Raw genomic sequence first — 18,745 nt, forward strand, 5'->3', positions numbered from 1 at the left:
TCAAGCAAAGTGCACGATGCTGGCACTCTAAACTCACTGAAGTGTTGTTTTCTCTAGGTTTTCAGCAAGGTAAAGCTGATCCATGTGTATTTGTCAAAGAGGAAGGGAAAAAGAAGCTGTATTGCTTATTTTATAACAAAAAAAAAAAAAATTTCTTTCCAGTAGCACCTTAAAGACCAACTAAGTTAGTTCTTGGTATGAGCTTTCGTGTGCATGCACACTTCGTCAGATACACGTGTGTATCTGACGAAGTGTGCATGCACACGAAAGCTCATACCAAGAACTAACTTAGTTGGTCTTTAAGGTGCTACAGTGTATCTGACGAAGTGTGCATGCACACGAAAGCTCATACCAAGAACTAACTTAGTTGGTCTTTAAGGTGCTACTGGAAAGAAATTTTTTTTTTTTTTTTTGTTTTGACTATGGCAGACCAACACGGCTACCTATCTGTAACTGCTTATTTTATGTTGATGATATACTTTTCTTTTGGAAGGATGTCAAAATGTACAATAGTGCCCTAGCTCAACTGAAGGAGCACTTTGACATGAAAGATCTTGGTGAGGTAACCAACTACCTATCTCTGGAAATAGAGAGAGACCAAGATGGTAATATTTTAGTACACCAGTCACAGAAAATTGCTGATGTGTTAACCAAACTGAACCTGATGGATGCTAACCCTGTAGACACACCAATGACAACAGATTATCAGGTAGATGATACTGAAGAAGCATTTTTTGACACGACACTGTACAGAAGTGTGCTAGGCAAACTAAACTTCATTGCCAGATGTTCAAGACCTGACATTGCAGTTAGCTGTAATTTGCTAAGCAGACATGTCAACAATCATACGGTTAAGGATTGGAAAGCTCTGAAACGCATAGCACGCTATTTGAAAGGCACTATGCACTACAGACTGAGATTTAACAATCAGAAGTCTGGCGGTCTTGAGATATTTGCTGATGCAAGTTTTGGAAGTGACACTACAAACAGGAAAAGCACGTCTGGAGTTTGCTACATGTACAACCAGGGTCTATTTGATTGGTCGTGCACGAAGCAAACAACAGTAAGCTTAAGTTCTTATGAACCGGAACTGAATGCACTGTCTTATTCACTTGTGGATTGTGAATGGTTGTTACAATAGTGTAAAGACATGAGAATTCCTGTAAAGTGTCCAGTCCAGGTTTATCAGGACAACAAAGCATGTTTGGCTTTGCTGACTTCTGAAGGTTGTAAGCAAAGCACGAAGCACTTGCAATTGAAGCTGCAACATGCTAAAGAATGTGTTCAGAAAGGACTCATAACAGTGTCCTACATGCCAGGTAATGAAATTCCTGCTGATTTATTGTCCAAGGTTGTTCCAAGGGATCAACACTGTACCTATGTACAGAAACTGGGTTTGTACTGAGATTGTACTGACACACTGCCCAGTGGTATTCGCAGAAAAGGGGAGGATGTTAGTTTCTGTTTGTGCAGTTGCTTGGAGTCACAGGACTCTGTTTTGCATACCAGGCATTCTTGGCTGTTGGAAGTCTCACGGAAGACGGGAGATGGATGTGATGTTACTGTTTCCTGTTCCTTTGTTTTTCAGTTGTCTCTCTGCTCTCACAGAGAGGATGTTTCTTTTCTGTCTGCGTAGTTAGGAAAATAAAACTCTTTGCAATGTAGCTCAAACTTCTTGTCCTTCCTCATGCTGCTGTATACTCTGTGTAATGGGGAACGTGCTTGGAGCCTCATCAAAGGCTCAGGTCGTTAATCATGTCAGAGGGCTCGACCGGAGGATGAGGAGTTGCTTGGTCGTAGCGGAGGCTCCAACAATACCCTGGCAGACAGGATTTCTGCTGCAGACTGCCCCTTTAAGGATATATGTATGATGTTTTAAGGGGTGGCCTTGAGCTACAGGGTGGGCAATTTAAAAGTCTATATAAGAGCTTGCATACCAATGTTTGGGGTTCCTCCTCCCTCCTGCGTAGGGTGAGCGGCAGACCCTCTTGCAACCGTTTCATAAAGATCAGGATTCCTAACTGCTTTGCTTCTCAATATTCTCTGGTCAGCCTCTGTTATTTTATCAGACCAATATGGAACCCACTTAAGGACTCTATATGGGCTCTTGGGTACCCCATAAGAGGAAAAGAGCAGTTTTTTCTTATAAAAAACTAAATCAAAAAATAGGGTCACCCAGATCCAATACCACACAGGGCTTCTTTCAGGGATCCACAGGGACAGGGGGTAACTTTTCATGCGGTCTAACAGCTTGTGTTTGCCTGTGTTTATTTGTGTTGTTATTTTTGATTTTTAAAATCATTTTTTAAAATAAAAAATATTAAACGGGCAGCGCTGAGGGCCTTCTGGAGGTTCCCTCACTGCGAGAAGTGAGGTTACAGGGAACCAGGCAGAGTTCCTTCTCGGTGGTGGCACGTGCCCAGTGGAATGCCCTCCCGTCAAATGTCAAGAAAATAAGCAACTATCCTACTTTTAAAAGACATCCGAAGGCAGCCCTGTTTAGGTAAGTTTTGAATGTTGAATGCTGTATTGTAATTTTAATATTCAGTTGGGAGCCGCCCAGCTGGGGTATAAATAAATTATTATTATTATTATTATTATTATTATTATTATTATTATTAAGAAAAGTGTAAAAGAATGATCAGAAGATAACAAAGCAGCAAAAAATCAGGCACCTCCATTTTGTCTGGAAGTCAATATTTACACAAATATAGGAAGAATCAATTTTGCTCCTTAACCTAGAGACAGACCAGCAGGAATATTTTGGGGGCCAATTGGAATGGCAATGGTCACATTGTGTCCGTTGTTCTTTACAAAGGCAGACAAAGCTTTTCGAGAGCCCTAAATGGAGAGGTCCTGTGGGAAGGATTAAGCAGAAATGTCACCCTGCAAATAGCCAGCATGGCATCCAACGCGAGCCAAATGGTGTTCTAAAATAAGTTGCCGGGCTGCAAGCCACCAAACAGCCCTTCATGGATATGCATATATTTCGTTTCAACTTGAAGAATCGCCTTAATCCCGTTGTCACACAGCCAACCTTAGAGCTCAGTTTCCATAGTGTTTGGAAGTCAACTCGGCACACACAGAAGGAGGCAAAGAGATCAAATGTTTGGCCTCCCATAGTTGCCACAACTCAAAATAGTACATGGATGCTCTGCTTAGCATAATGTGGAAAGCAGGGAGTGTGGGGAGCTAAGAGATCAGTCGTTGCTTGACTGCTCTTAAGGTCCAAGGAAAGCCACAAGCTGGATCCAAGCACAAGAGTAACTCTCCTCTCCTGTGGCAGCACGTAAACAACAAGTGTTCGGACCCCTGGGCCCTCACTTGTGGGGTGCCTCAGGGTTCTGTCCTCTCCCCCATGCTTTTCAACATCTACATGCAGCCGCTGGGAGAGATCATCAGGGGGTTTGGGCTGGGTGTCCATCAATATGCGGATGATACCCAGCTCTACCTCTCTTTCAAATCGGAACCAGTGAAGGCAGTGAAGGTCCTGTGTGAGTGTCTGGAGGCGGTTGGAGGATGGAAGTCCGCTAACGGGTTGAGGTTGAATCCTGACAAGATAGAAGTCCTGTTGTGAGTGGGCAGATGTGGAGGACTCCCTGGTCCTGAATGGGGCAACTGTGCCCCTGAAGGACCAGCTGCGCAGCCTGGGGGTGATTTTGGACCCATGGAGGCGCAGGTCCATTCTGTGTCCAGGGCAGCTGTTTACCAGCTCCATCTGGTACGCAGGCTGAGCCCCTCCCTGCATGCAGACTGTCTCGCCAGAGTGGTGCCTGCTCTAGTTATCTCTAGTTATCTCCCGCTTGGACTACTGCAATGCGCTCTACGTGGGGCTACCTTGGAAGGTGACCCGGAAACTACAACTAATCCAGAATGCGGCAGCTAGACTGGCGACTGGGGGTGGCCGCCGAGACCACATGTGGTAACACCGGTCCTGAGAGACCTGCATTGGCTCCCAGTACGTTTCTGGGCGCAATTCAAAGGGTTGCTGCTGACCTTTAAAGCCCTAAACGGCGTCGGCCCAGTAGACCTGAAGGAGCGTTTCCACCCTGGAACCAGGCAGAGGGCCTTCTTGGTGGTGGTGCCCACCCTCCCATCAGATGTCAAGGAAATAAGCAACTATCCTACTTTTAAAAGACATGCGAAGGCGGCCCTGTTTAGGGAGGTTTTTAATGTTTCATGCTGTCTTGTGTTTTTAATATTCGATTGGGAGCCGCCCAGAGTGGCTGGGGAAGCCTGGCCAGATGGGCGGGGTAGAAAGAATAAATTATCATTATAAATTATTATAGTGAGTGTGGGGAACTAAGAGATAAATCTAAGCTCAGCTGCTTTAAGGTCTAAGGCAGGCTTCCTCAACCTCAGCCCTCCAGATGTTTTGAGACTACAATTCCCATCATCCCTGACCACTGGCCCTGCTAGCTAGGGATAATGGGAGTTGTAGGCCAAAAACATCTGGAGGGCCGAGGTTGAGGAAGCCTGAAGTAGAAGAAGAAGCAAAAAAAAGTCGAGTGTGAATTTCATGCTCTTTATTCAGCTTGTAGTAGCAATGAATGAAACTTTCCACAAAACGTCTAGCTATATATACATTATTTACACAATGGGCCCTGCGTGATTGACTAATTCCGACTGGCTCCTGTAAGCCAACCAGGTTGCAGATTCACTTCCTCCAGAAGCCTGATTGGCTGCTCCTGCAGGCCAATCAGGTTGCTGATGCACTTCCACCTAGAGCTGGATTGGGTGGCTCCTGCGGACCAATCGGACTGCTGCATTCTGGATCCTATTGTTCTAGGATTCAGCTCAGTACTTAACACCTGGTCTAAGGAAAGCCACAAGACGGGTCCAGGCACAAGAGCAACTCTCATCTCCTGTGGCAGCTCGTAAACAGCAGGGTTGCAAATACTGAAATTGATATCTCACCTACCATTAGGCTGAGTGAGGCAGGTGCCAGGAGGTGGCAGCACCCCCTGCCCCATTCCCCCTGAGTTCCCTATGCTAACCTGCTCTATGTTGCCCCATTGCCGATATTGAATCACACTTCACACAATCAAATGTTGATCACTTCTCCTACCTGGGCAGTTCTCTTTCTGCAAGGGCTGAAATTGATGCCGAAATCCAGCACCGCCTGAGCTCTGTCAGCACGGCTTTCTCCCGACGGAAGCGCAGGGAAACCAAAAGGCTCATTTACAAAGCTTTTGTACCAGCAACCTTAATGTCTGCTTGTGAAACACAGACCACTTATCAACACCACCTCCAACACCTTGGAAGATTCAATCAACGGGGTTTCCGGAAAACACATCACTCGGAAAGACAGGCGAACTAATGCCAGCGTACTGGAAGAAGCAAAGATCGCCCATGTCAAAGTGATGATTCTTCAACGCCAACTTGTTGGACCGGTCATGTTGTGTATCGTCTTCAAAAGCAACGACTCTCGAACTTCCGGGTTGGCGCCATTGTTTAATGGCGGATTCCCTCCGAGCTCCGGAGGGAATCGGCTCCGTAGCGTCTGGGTCTGGCCGCTGCGGCGAAGCGGAGACCCTTAAAATCACAGGCGCGGATGCCTGTGAACACAGAGACTCGGCGGGCACCATTTGCGCCCCCCCAATCCGCGACGGAGCCTTTTTAAAGGCTTTGGAACGGAGGCAGGGTGGGGCGTGGTGCTGAGAGTACTCCCTCGCCTACGGAGTGAAGCCGCAAGCCATTGACAGAGAGCGCCAACTTCTTCCAAGACCGATTGGACTCTAAAATATAAACCCTTGAGTAATACGGAGATTGGAATCTTAAAAATTTTTAATTTTGGATTTGGAACGAGCGGGAAGGGGCTAAAAAGGAAGTCCACCCCCCCTCTTTGTAAACAATTTAAAGCAAAGGACTGGGCAGCTAAGGTCGAGAGAATTTGTTTCTTGTTTCTTTTTAATGAAAGATCCTGACTTCACGGTTTTGACACTATAAGAAGATTTACTGGAGGATAAAAAGAATTTTGGGAGCTGAAATTTCACCCCCCCCCCGAGACCCGGGAACGTCCTATGAGAAAGCCTGTTGTATTGAGGATTTTGACAGCTGTCAAGTGAGCTGTCAGCTGGAAAAAGAGAACATTGTTTCTGCTGTTTTTGCTGGTTTATTTGGTACAACTTGTTGAAAATAAGGAGAGTTGATACAAAATAACTGGACTTTTGGTTTGGAGCCGAAAGGAACATTAAGGAACTAAAATCCCCCTAGAGGGGTAACAGGGACACTACACCACAAAAATGGCTGGAGTATGTAAAATCCAAGCAGAATTGGACAGAGCACTCGTTCTCTTGGGAAACTTGCAAGATGAATACAATGCTTTGTCTACAGAGGTATCATTACTACACTGGACAGTAAACAACAGTTTTGAGCCTGATAAGGACTTGAAACAGGAAGCCTATTCAACTGAACAAATAAATGAAACTGAAAGTGTAGATATGATGGAGCAATATGTTGTTTTTGAAGAAAATGAAGGAGGAGCAGGAGATTTGCAGGAGTCAAAGGAGAGTTACAATATGAGGCCTGACATGATGATAAAAAAGGACAATAAAAATTGGATGTGGAAAGCCTGGTCTGAATGGGACTTTGGAAAATGGAGAGATCCCCTTTGGAGGAGATCTGAAGACCTGAGGATTACAAATTTGTTGAAAGTGAAAGCTGGAGCTTTGGGGACATATGGATCTGAAAGAAATTTGAAACAAGAGTTGGAGTACCCCATAGGCTTTGTTTTTAAGTATGGAGGACTGGCTGGAAGCAACATGGAGCCTGTTGGGCCGGAGCCCCTCCAAGACTTGGGGCTTAACATCAAGGACTATCAAAGAGACCGGCAGAAAGGAACTGAGAGAGATATAAGGGCCTCGGACGTGAGATCTCCAGGCTAAATAAATAACATAAAGACTGATGGATATTGGTTGGGGACTGGAACCGGGAGAAGGGTGGGTGGAGGTTGGGAATCCAAAGGGTACATAAGGATAATTTGCTTTTTATATTTTGTTAGTGGTAAGGAAATTGGGTAAATCGTGGAAGGGAAATTTTGGTCGACTTTAGGAAAAAGGCTTAAGAATAATTAATGAGGTATAAGTATTGATGTGTGATTTTAATAAGGTAAAATTGGTTTTTTCTTTTTAAATTAATTGAAAATAAGGCTGTTAGAAATAAATTGAGGAAATGGAAAAAAGAAGTAAAGTAAAACAATAGTATGTTAGAACAAATGTTTAAGTTAAGGTAAAGAAATAAGTTAAGGACTTGCTGAACTGACAATTTAAATTGGAATACAAGAAGGGGAGGTGTGAGGAGGTCTGAGAAATAAGGTTAAGAATAATAAGTATCAGAAATTTTATGTGGTTTTTTCTATTTTTTCTTCTTCTTTGTTTAGTTTTGAATATTATGTATTTTTGTGTTTTTTTTCTGTTTTTTTGTGTATTTTTTGTTTTTGTTTGTTGTGTGTTTTTTGAAAATGCCAATAAATATTTAATAAAAAAAAAAACAAAAGCAACGACTCTCTTCCAAACTTAAAAATGGAAAGTGTAACGCTGGTGGTCCGCAAAAGAGGTTGAAAAACCTCAAGGCAAAAAATGTAGTGTAAACACCAACAACTGGGAAACACTGGCCAGCGAGTGCTCCAATGGGAGAACAGCCTTGACCAAAGGTGTTGTGGGCTTGGAATACACTCGAACTCAGGACACGATGGAGAAACATGCTAAGAGGAAGGCACATTTGGCAAATCCACACCGGGATCAATTCCCGCCCGGAAACCAATGTCCCCACTGTGGAAGGACGTGTGGATCCAGAATTGGCCTCCACCGTCACTGATGGACTCATTGTTAAAACTGTGTTTATGGAAGACAATCTGACTTGGCTACGAGGGATCGCCAAAGAAGAAGAAGAAGACCATTAGGCTGAGTGAGGCAGGTGCCAGGGGGTGGCAGCAACCCCTGCCCCATTCCCCCTGAGTCCCTTATGCTAACCTGATCTATGTTGCCCCATTGGCAATATTGAATCACAGGAGCCAAATCCAACTGCTGAGGTCCCTTCGGTCCTCCCAGTAAATCAATATTTGAGGGGGTCTGGAGCCCCCATAGTTGATGGGCATTGCCATTCAAATGGCATGTCTGTGTGCGTGCAAGACTGTACAGGGTTGGACTTAACTGCCCATAGGCAGTGCCAGATTTACATATAAACTAAACAAGCTATAGCTTAGGGCTCCACTCTCTTGGAGGCCCCCCAAAAAGATATCAGTTGATATCTTGACCCTCCTCCACAAAAAGAGCTGTTTACTTGGCCGTTTTCCTATGGCATTAAGGCTGAAATTTCAATTCAGTGGAGCAGGGTCAAGATATTAACTGATATGCATGAAATTTTAGAGATAGCTATATAATCCCTAGTTTAGTAAGAGAAGACCTTTGGAGCAGGCATTTTCAAAAAGAAGTTTTTTTATGAACCGCCCTATTAAAAAAGTTTGTTTCTCCCCCCCCTTCTTTCGTAAGCATGAGATCAGGCGTAAGCGTGGCACCTGACATCAGCATTATAAAAGTTAATTTGGGGTAAGGTTACCAGATTCCCCCCCCCCCCATGAATCTGGGGACACTTTTTTAAAAAAAATAATTTTTATTAACAGGCCAATCAAATCACATTAATTCCAAATTACACTTCAAGCTCCGAAAGGGATCCAAACATCTCTCTTGCTGCTGCTTTAGTATACACAGTTCTGTCCAAATAGTATTCACAGTTCTATTCCATCTTCTCTTTGTTGTTTTCCTCATCTTCTTGTTTTCTTTATGATCTCTGATAGTCTCCACAAGCGGGTTGAAAACAAACGTTGTTATATCCTGTGTGGATTTTACACTCATCCAAGAGCCATATCAAAATAGACAGACATCATTTCAACACCTCCATACAAAACGTTTTCCACAGTCTGTCCTGATTTCCACAGGCCTGCCGCTCTCATAAATTTTCTCAGGGGGCCCTGCCAGGCCGATCTCACATTCCGATATAGTAACGAGCCATAGTCTTCCTCCCCCTCAGTCCTCCTGCGGGCAGGCCTGCCATAACAATCTTTTTTTATGACTGCGTCACAAAGAACTTTCTTTCCTTTCTCGATGTTCCCGCACGCCATATCTTTGATTAGTAATTAATTTCCACACAGTTCTTACTCCTCCTTGTGATCAGTAATCGCGACGATTCTTTCTTAGGGGGAAGGGTTATTGGGTACTCACATAAGACAAAAAAAGAAAAGTGCCCGCCCCTTTTCAGTCTCGCTCAGACATACCAATCCTCTGATGATTCTTCTTCTTGATTTATTGTTGAATCCAGCCCGTCGCTCCACATCCCAGAGATCCCTTTAATTAGCAGTCTTTACTCCCGATCTTCACTCGAAGTATGTGCATTTGCTTCTTTTCTAATTGTTTATTTCGAGCTGATGCAGCCAGCGCGCAGAGACAGCGTCCAGGAGAGCCGGACCCACACAAGGGCTTTGTGCCTAGTGCCCTCACACCCTTCTTTCGAATCTGGGGGTGATTTATGGCCACAGCAGGCAAGGCAGTGTTACACATTCACTTGGGCGAACAAGGGAGACTGCATACTCCCATATCAGCCTCATAATTACCTCGTGTGGGCCGGAGAGATGTTATTGTCAGCCATCTTCCAATGCGCCCCCCCCCCCCCCCGAATTTGGGGACACTTTTCAACTTCCTACTAAATAGATGGATTTTGTCAGGCGACTGATTTGTAAATCCGGGGACTGTCCTCGGGAAACGGGGACGTCTGGTAACCTTAATTTGGGGGCTAAACTGAAGTTACCAGATTTTTTTCAATGAATCCGGGGACACTTTTCAACTTCCAATAATAATAATAATAATAATAATAATAATAATAATAATAATAATAATAATAATATATTATTTGTACCCCATCCATCTGGCTGGGTTTCTCCAACCACTCTGGGTGGCTTCCAACAAAGATTAAAAATACATTAAAAAATCACACATTAAAAATTGCCCTAAAAATTGCCTTCAATTGTCTTCTAAATGTCAGGTAGTTGTTTATCTCTTTGACATTTGATGGGAGGGCGTTCCACAGGGTGGGTGCGACTACTGAGAAGGCCCTCTGCCTGGTTCCCTGTAACTTCGCTTCTCGCAGGGAGGGAACCGCCAGAAGGCCCTCAGCGCTGGACCTCAGTGTCCGGGCAGAACAATGGGGGTGGAGACGCTCCTTCAGGTATACAGGACCGAGGCCGTTTAGGGCTTTAAAGGTCAGCACCAACACTTTGAATTGTGCCCGGAAATGTACTGGGAGCCAATGTAGGTCTTTCAAGACCGGTGTTATGTGGTCTCGGCGGCCGCTCCCAGTCCCCAGTGTAGATGCCGCATTCTGGATTAGTTGTAGTTTCCGGGTCACCTTCCAAGGTAGCACCACGTAGAGCACGTTGCAGTAGTCCAAGCGGGAGATAACCAGAGCATGCACCGCTCTGGTGAGACAGTCTGCGGGCAGGGAGGGTCTAAGCCTGCGTACCAGATGGAGCTGGTAAACAGCTACCCTGGGCACAGAACTGACCTGTGCCTCCATGGACAGCTGCGAGTCCAAAATGACTCCCAGGCTGTGCACCTGGTCCTTCAGGAGCACAGTTAACCAATTCAGGACCAGGGAGTCCTCCACACCAGCCCACCCCCTGTCCCCCAACAACAGTACTCCTGTCTTGTCAGGATTCAACCTCAATCCATTAGCCGCCTTCAATCCTCCAACTGCCTCCTGGCACTCACACAGGACCTTCACTGCTATCACTGGTTCCAATTTAAAAGAGAGGTAGAGCTGGGTATCATCCGCATATTGATGGACACCCAGCCCAAACCCCCTGATGATCTCTACCAGCGGCTGCATGTAGATGTTAAAAAGCATGGGGGAGAGGACAGAACCCTGAGGCACCCCACAAGTGAGGGCCCAGGGGTCTGAACACTCATCCCCCACCACCACTTTCTGAACACGGCCCAGGAGGAAGGAGCGAAACCACTTTATAACAGTGCCCTCAGCTCCCAGCCCCTCTAGACGGTCCAGAAGGATGTTATGGTTCATGGTGTCAAAAGCCCCTGAGAGATCCAGCAGAACTAAGAAACAGCTCTCACCTTTGTCCCTAGCCCGTTGCAGATCATCGACCAGTGCGACCAAGGCAGTTTCAGTCCCATGATGAGGCCTGAATACTGATTGGAAGGGATCCAAATCGTCTGCATCCTCCAGGCGTGCCTGGAGTTGTTCAGCAACCACCTGCTCAATCACCTTGCCCAAGAATGGAAGATTTGAGACGGGGCGGTTCTAAATATGTTTTTTTCAGAATTGGTTTAATGACCGCCTTTTTCAATGGGTCTGGGAAGGCTCCCTCACAGAGGGAAGCATTCACCACCCCGCAGAGCCCATCACCCAGCCCTCCCGGCTTGCTTTTATAAGCCAGGATGGGCAAGGATCAAGGAGACAGGTGGTTGGTTTCACGCATCCAAGCAGCCTGTCCACATCCTTGGTGGTAACGGATTGAAATTGATTCCATGCAACTTGACCAGACAGGGCTCTAGCACTGTCCCGCCCTGGCCCTGCATCCACGGTGGTGTCTACCTCCTTCCGAATATAAGCGACTTTATCTGCAAAAAACTTTACAAGGCCCCGGTGGTAAAGGTGGTTCCGTTAAATTGCGGACCACCTGAAAGAGTCTCCTGCTACTATTTTCTGCAGATGCAATAGAGGCGGTGAAGAAAGTCTTCTTCGCAGTCGCTATCGCCACTTGGTAGGCTCGACATTGAGCTCTAATCCTTGTCTGGTCCGATTCAGAATGAGTTTTCTGCCACTGGCGTTCTAGCCGTCTCAGTGATTGTTTCCTCACCCTCAGCTCCGAAGAAAACCATGGGGCTGTCGGGGCTCCATGCAATCGGAGTGGGCGCTTCGGAACCAGACAGTTGATAGCCCTGGTTAACTCTGCATTCCAGCGGGCCACCAAGGAATCAGCTGAAAGGCCATCAACATGGGATAAAGCATCCCCTACCACTCTCTGGAAACCATTTGGATCCATTAAGTGGTGGGGGCGAACCATCCGAATTGGTCCCACCTTCCTGCAGAGGGGAAGGGTCGCAGAGAAGTCCAGTTGCACCAGGAAGCGATCTGACCATGGCACTTCTTTTGTTTCACTTTTACTTAGTGTCAGATCACCAACATCCATAGAGGTGAACACCAGGTCTAAGGCATGTCCATGACTATGAGTTGGGCCAAACTTATTCAGGGACAGCCCCATGGAGGCCATGCTTTCCCTGAAGTCCCAAGCAGCCCCTTGTAAGGTCGTGTTGGCATGGATGTTAAAATCCCCTAGGACAACCAAACTAGGTGTCTCCAGAAGAACATCCGCCATGACCTGAAGCACCTTGGGCAGGGAATCCTTGACGCAGTGGGGAGGTCGGTACACCAAAAGGAATCCTGTACTGCCCCTATTGCCCAACATCCAGAACATGCACTCAGAGAACTGGGTCTTCCCAATAGGACACCTGGTGCAAACTAAGGACTTCCTAAAAATCACTGCAACCCCCCCTCCCCGCCCACAAGGCCTGGGTTGCTGTGCATAAGAAAAACCTGGTGGACAAGCAGCGGCAAGGACAGGCCCATCTGCTTCATCCAACCAAGTCTCTGTCACACATGCCAGGTCAAGTCCTCCATCCACGATCAAGTCGTGGATGACAGCCGTCTTGTGAATCCTTGACCTGGCATTGCACAGCAGCACCTTAAGGTCGTGTAGTTGATTCCACTGTCCTTCTGGTCAGGACCAGACCTGGAGGCAGGGATAGTCCTCAAACAACGACTAAACCTGCCTCCTCATTAATGACATAGTCTGGTCTTAGCATAACTCCTCCTCCTACCCGTGATCACTGAGATCGGTTGTCCCAGTGCATCCCCCCCTGTGGAACATGCCCCAGCCATTCTGTTGGCTGGGGCCCACTCCCAGGCAGCCCTGATCCTGTCCCTTAAAAACAAAACACAAACTATACAACAAACAACAAAAACAGAAAAGTTATACTAAATAGATGGATTTTGTCAGGGGACTGATTTGTAAATCTGGGGACTGTCCCTGGGAAATGCGGACGCCTGGTAACCTAAATTTGGGAGCTGAACTAAATTGGGGGGTGGGGGTGGATCTTTGCACCCCGGCGGCACATATGCTAAAGACCTCTCTGATGTTTGTAATATATAAAAAATAAAAATAAAATGTCCAGTAGCACATTAGAGACCAACTAAGTTTGTCACGGCTACTTACCTGAATCTGATGTTTGTAGTTATTTTAACTGTACATCAGGAACCGTGGCTGCTTGGCCAGGAGCACAGCACTCTTTCCTAAGCTTCTGCGACCATATACCGTATTTTTCGCTCTATAACACGCACCCGACCATAACACGCACATAGTTTTTAGAGGAGGAAAACAAGAAAAAAAATATTCTAAACGAAACAGTGGATGTATGATTTTTGTGGTTCATGCTGTGGCCACAGACCTGTGATCTGACAGTGAGTTTGGAGTAGCCCAATGCAAAAATCCTGAGGATCCATGTGGATGCATGCTTTTTAACCACATTTTTGCACCACTGCGGCTCCAGGCAACAGTGGGTGCGTGATTTTGGAGACTTCCGGTCGGCGCCAGCGCTCAATGGCGGTCTCCCGCTGAGCTCCGCTCAGGGAGACTGCTCCGCGAGTTCGGGTCTGACCGCTACGGCGAAGCGGGGACCCCTAAAATCACAGGCGCAGAAGCCTGTGAGCACGGAGACTCGGTGGGCACCTTAAGCGCCCCCCCTTACCGCAAAGGAGCCTTTTTAAAGGCTCCGGAGCGGCATCGGGCGAGCGCGGTGCTGAGAGTCGCTACCCAGCCCGTGGAGTGAAGCCGCGTCACCATTGACGGAGAGCGCCGATTCCTTCCTGACATTTGGAATTTAATTGGATTATCCGTGAGTAAGATTGAACAACAATTTTAAAAAAGAATTTCCGAAAATTGGCTGAAAACGGAGAAGGCAAAAAGTAAGGAAGTCTGCCTTTCCCGGACTGCATGATAACTAAAGCAACGAAACAGAAAGCTGCAATTTGACAGGAAACAGTTTTAAAATTGACGGACTCAGACATTGGATTTAAATCCCCCCCTTAGCAGGCAGGGGCAGGGGGGGAAGACTTTTGATTTGTATTACCTGCATGAAAGAAGCATAGAAGGGGAATTTTCTGCCGTTTTGAACCCTTGGGGAGGCCTGCCTGGAAAGTGAACCACCGGGACTGAGAACTGTCATTAGAGACTTGCTACAAAGTTGGTGCTTTGCCTTTTATTACAAAGTAAAGACCTTATTTGCTACAAGTTTGGGACTCTGGAAAGTTACAATTGACAATATTATTATTGGAGAATATTGGATAATTGGTTGCTACTTTTGAAGGGAACCCTTGTTTCTTTGTATTTGGAACTTTGGACTGCTCCCTCTAGAGGGTTCCAGGGAAACAGTTATTATTTCCACTGTAAAGAACAGGCTGGTGGAGTTTTCCATTTGAAAGTAATTCCCGTGGGAAAGACCTTGGGACATGAGTGGCCCAGCAGAAGAGATAACAACAAGAGCTAAAAGTAAAGCTGCTCAGAAAAAAAGGGGCTCAATTTCAAGTCCAGCTGCTGCAGGCGCAGCTACAACTTTATCTATGGAGCCAGTGACACAGGCACTAGTTAAAATAAATGAGGCTTTGGAAGCGCTCACAAAGCAGAGCACAGAGAACTCCAAACAGCTGAAAGAGTTGTCAACAAAATTGGATTTAAATACAGAGTCAATAAACAAATTGGTTCAAGAAAATGAGGTAACTAGAAAGATTGCTGAAGAGGCAAAAACTTCTGCAGAAACTACACAGGAAAAGTTAGTACCAGTCTGCAAAAAGCTGGAGGAACATGATGCAGCCCTGTCTTTACTGGAACTACAGAGGAAAAATAGGAATCTGAGATTGAGACTGATTCCAGAAAGTGAAAAAGATAATCTGATAGACTTTCTCACAAAAGAGTTTTTGGAATTTTGGCAGGACAATTTGAAAGAAGAGGAATTCAAGATAGTAACTGCTTTTAGACTGGGCAGGAGACAAAACAGAAAGAGCCCAAGAGACTGTTTGATAACTTTGAGATCTCAGGAGGAGAGGGATAAAATACTAAATTTACATTTTCAAAGAGCTCTTGAGATTGAAGATTCCCACGTGCAGATATTTAAAGACATCCCTAAATATATTTTGGAAGTGAGGGCTCACTACAAGGACTTGGTCACTCTGTTGAGAAAGAATAACATACTATTCAGATGGGAGTTTCCACAAGGCCTGTCTTTTAATTACAAAGGGAAGAAAATAAAAATAAAAACAGTGCAAGATAAAGAACAATTTTTGGAAAGGAACGAGGAGGACCTTCTGAAGGAAGTGGCAGAACCTACAAATCTAGTAGAAGTACCAGACATCTCAAACTTATCTTTTGGGCTTAAAACACCAACAGGAGAAGAATTGCTCGGAGCAGTTGGGGGAACAATCAAGTAAATAACAAGATGTCTCTGCAATTTCTAAGTTGGAATTGTAATGGACTGAATCTTCCTAGGAAAAGGCGTGAGGTTTTTCATATCTTAAAAAAAGAACAATTGGACTTGATTTGTTTACAAGAAACCCACGTGACCAGAGTACACCGAAAATTACTTATTAATAAAAGATTAGGACAGGAATTTATTTCATCAGACAAAGTGAAGAAAAGAGGAGTGGTGATCTATGCAAAGGAAAAGTTGGCCCCTAAATTAATTTTTAAAGATGAACAAGGAAGGTATTTGGCAATTGAAATTCAAGTTCAAGGAGAAAAATTATTGATAATAGGAATTTATGCTCCAAATGAAGGGAAGTCAGAATTTTTTAAGAAATTGCATGAGACATTAATGGACTATTTGGAACCAAATAAATGAAGTTTTCAAACAGGACAGGAAAATTGGTTTCCAGGTGGAGAGATCAAAACTAGAAACAGAACTGTTGGAACCCAATACTAAGAATTTGTCAAGAATGTATAACTTGCTGTTGAAATGGAATACACAGGATGAGACGGTTAAATCAGCTATGATTAAATGGGCACAAGACATTGGTCATGACATTATGTTTGCTGACTGGGAACAGTTATGGACTACCGGTATAAAGTTTACGGCATGTAATGCCTTAAGAGAGAACATTATGAAAATGATTTATAGGTGGTACATGACCCCAGTCAAGCTTGCAAAAATCTATCACACGCCGAATAATAAATGCTGGAAATGTAAGGAAACTGAAGGTACTTTCTACCACCTTTGGTGTACGTGCCCAAGGATCAAGGTCTTCTGGGAAATGATCTATAATGAAATTAAGAAGGTACTTAAGTGTACTTTTCATAAGAAACCAGAGGCCTTCCTCCTGGGCATGGTAGGCCAATTGGTGTCAAGGAAAGATAGGACGTTCTTTATGTATGCTACAACAGCAGCAAGAGTTCTTTTAGCAAAGTATTGGAAGACACAAGAACTACCCACGCTGGAAGAGTGGCAGACGAAGGTGATTGACTATATGGGACTGGCTGAGATGACTGGCAGAATCCGTGACCAAGGGAAAGAGACGGTGGAAGAAGATTGGAAGAAATTTAAAGTTTATCTTAAGAACTGTTGTAAAATTAATGAGTGCTAAAATGTCATGGGTAATGTAAAACGGAATTGCAGTGATAAATAATTGGGCAAGAGGAAAAAGATTAGAAACTGAATTATAAGTATTGAAATTAGGGGTTGCTGGAAAAGTTTAAAACAGGGATGCAGAAAAGGGAGGTATGGGGAAGTCGTTGAAACAAGGTTCAAGAAAGAGAGGTTAAGAAATTATATGTGTTTATATGTTTGTTTGTTTATGTGTCGTTAATTGTTAGTTGTATTGTGTTTTAATATATGTTGTAAAATCAATAAAAATCTATTATAAAAAACAACAACAGTGGGTGCGTGATTTTTTTGGTGCAAGATGTAGCCATGGACATGCTATGTGACCTGATGGTGAATTTGGGGTGACCCAGTGCAAAAATCCTGAGGATCCATGTGGATCCGTGCTTTGTAACCACGTTTTAAGTGGGAAGGGAAGGAAAAGCACTCAAGGGACAAGGAGCACGCGTGGGATGTGTGGAGAAGGATTCTGCTAATAATGCAGGAGAGGGGTTTAAGGGGAGAAGGAACACGCGTGGGGTGGGTGGAGAAGGATGCTGCTAATAATGCAGAAGAGGGGTATAAGGGGAGAAGGCTCTTCTCCTCTCCCACTTTGCTCCTTTAAAGCAAGCATACTCTGCTTTTCTTCCTCCTCCCCGCTCATCCCCGGCTTAGCGAGCTGAAAAACTTTGCTGCTATGTAGCGAGCTGAGTGGGGAGGAGAGAGGGATAGAGAGCCTGCTTGCTTTAGAGGAACCAACCGGACAGGAGCCGGTTTGCTCCTTTAAAGAAGCAGGCTCTCTGTCCCTCTCTCCTCCCCACTCAGCGGCTCTTCTCCCGCTTTGCTGTTTCAAAGCGAGCCATGTTCAGTTTCTGTTAATTGGTTCTCATGGGAAACTTACAGATTCTGGCTTCACACAATTAACTCAAGGCCGTGTCAATTTACTCTTGGCAGAAAGCCAAGGTCAGCTTGACCTAGAAACTACTTACTCTGATTGGTTAACGACCAGCACTCAACTCTGTTATCTAGGGATTGCTAGCACAGTTTGGTGTGTTAGGGGTGTGTTAGGAGTAGAAGTGCTGTGTATGGTTAAGAGAGAGAGAGAAAGAAAGGATTTATTTTGCTTTGTTTTGTATGCAGAAACTCTGCTGGTTTTATTTTTCCTTTTAATAAATCCTGTAAATAGTTATTCTGAGTCTAGCTGACTAGTCATTTCCACCTCAACTAGCTTCTTCGCTGTGCAGGAAAACTCTGCTACGTTTGGGCTAAAGCCATTAGTGCTATGCCTGACACTTCAAAGTTCCATGAGGTTATGGGTATTGTGCTGCCAGCCTGAGTTGTGGTGGTGTCAGCATCAACGGTGTTGGTTCCAGTAGTTCCAGAAGTTGTTGTTCCCGTTGGTGCAGCAGATGGACACTGGCTGGTTCCTGACTGTTGTGAGCTGGTGACGCAGTGGACACAAGGACAACAGCTGCAGCGTGTGAGTGCTGGGTGCTGTGGTTCCTGTTTTCTCTCTCGGTGGTCGTGAGTAGCTGGTTCCGGGTTCCAGGGACATCGCTCTCAAGATGGCCTCACAACCAGTTCAGATGGCTTTTGAGCGTCTGAATGACTCCAATTACTTGCTGTGGTCGGAACGCATGCAGGCAGTGCTGCAGAGGGATCGTCTCTGGCAAGTGGTGAGTAAGTTTCCTGCGAAGCCTGATGATGAAGACCTCGATAAAGACCAAAGAGCAAGGGCCACAATTGTCTTGGGGCTGGAAGATTCCCAGTTGCCGTATGTGAGGGGAATCAAGACAGCTAGAGGTGTGTGGCAAGCACTTAAAGAACTCCATGTGCGTGAGACAGCGGTTTCCAAGCTGTTCATTCGCAAGGCATTGTACAAGGCAATGTTACAGCCTGGGGTTACAATGCAGGAACACCTACACAGTTTACAGTTAAAGTTTGCTGCGCTACAGGAAAGAGACTGTGCGTTAGACCAGCAGGAGAAGGTGGCTATTATTTTGAGTTCTCTCCCGGAAAGCTGGGATAATTTAGTTTTGTCTCTAGAA

At 45.2% G+C, this 18,745-nt stretch overlaps 1 protein-coding gene and 1 long non-coding RNA gene across 2 annotated transcripts in view; one reads left to right on the forward strand and one right to left on the reverse strand.

The window, feature by feature from the left end:
* Positions 1-17,886, forward strand: part of LOC310753869 — a 42,097-nt gene extending 24,211 nt beyond the window's left edge. The window contains exon 2 of the long non-coding RNA XR_014543473.1: positions 17,772-17,886. This is a non-coding gene — a long non-coding RNA (uncharacterized lncRNA). The remainder of the gene's footprint in view (positions 1-17,771) is intronic.
* LOC310753843 (four and a half LIM domains protein 1-like) overlaps positions 1-18,745 on the reverse strand; it is a 108,110-nt gene that overhangs the window by 80,664 nt on the left and 8,701 nt on the right. The gene's annotated exons all lie outside the window — the stretch shown is intronic.

The sequence above is a fragment of the Podarcis filfolensis genome, assembly GCF_964270895.1.
Source record: "Podarcis filfolensis genome assembly, chromosome: W".
Taxonomy (NCBI): domain Eukaryota; kingdom Metazoa; phylum Chordata; class Lepidosauria; order Squamata; family Lacertidae; genus Podarcis; species Podarcis filfolensis.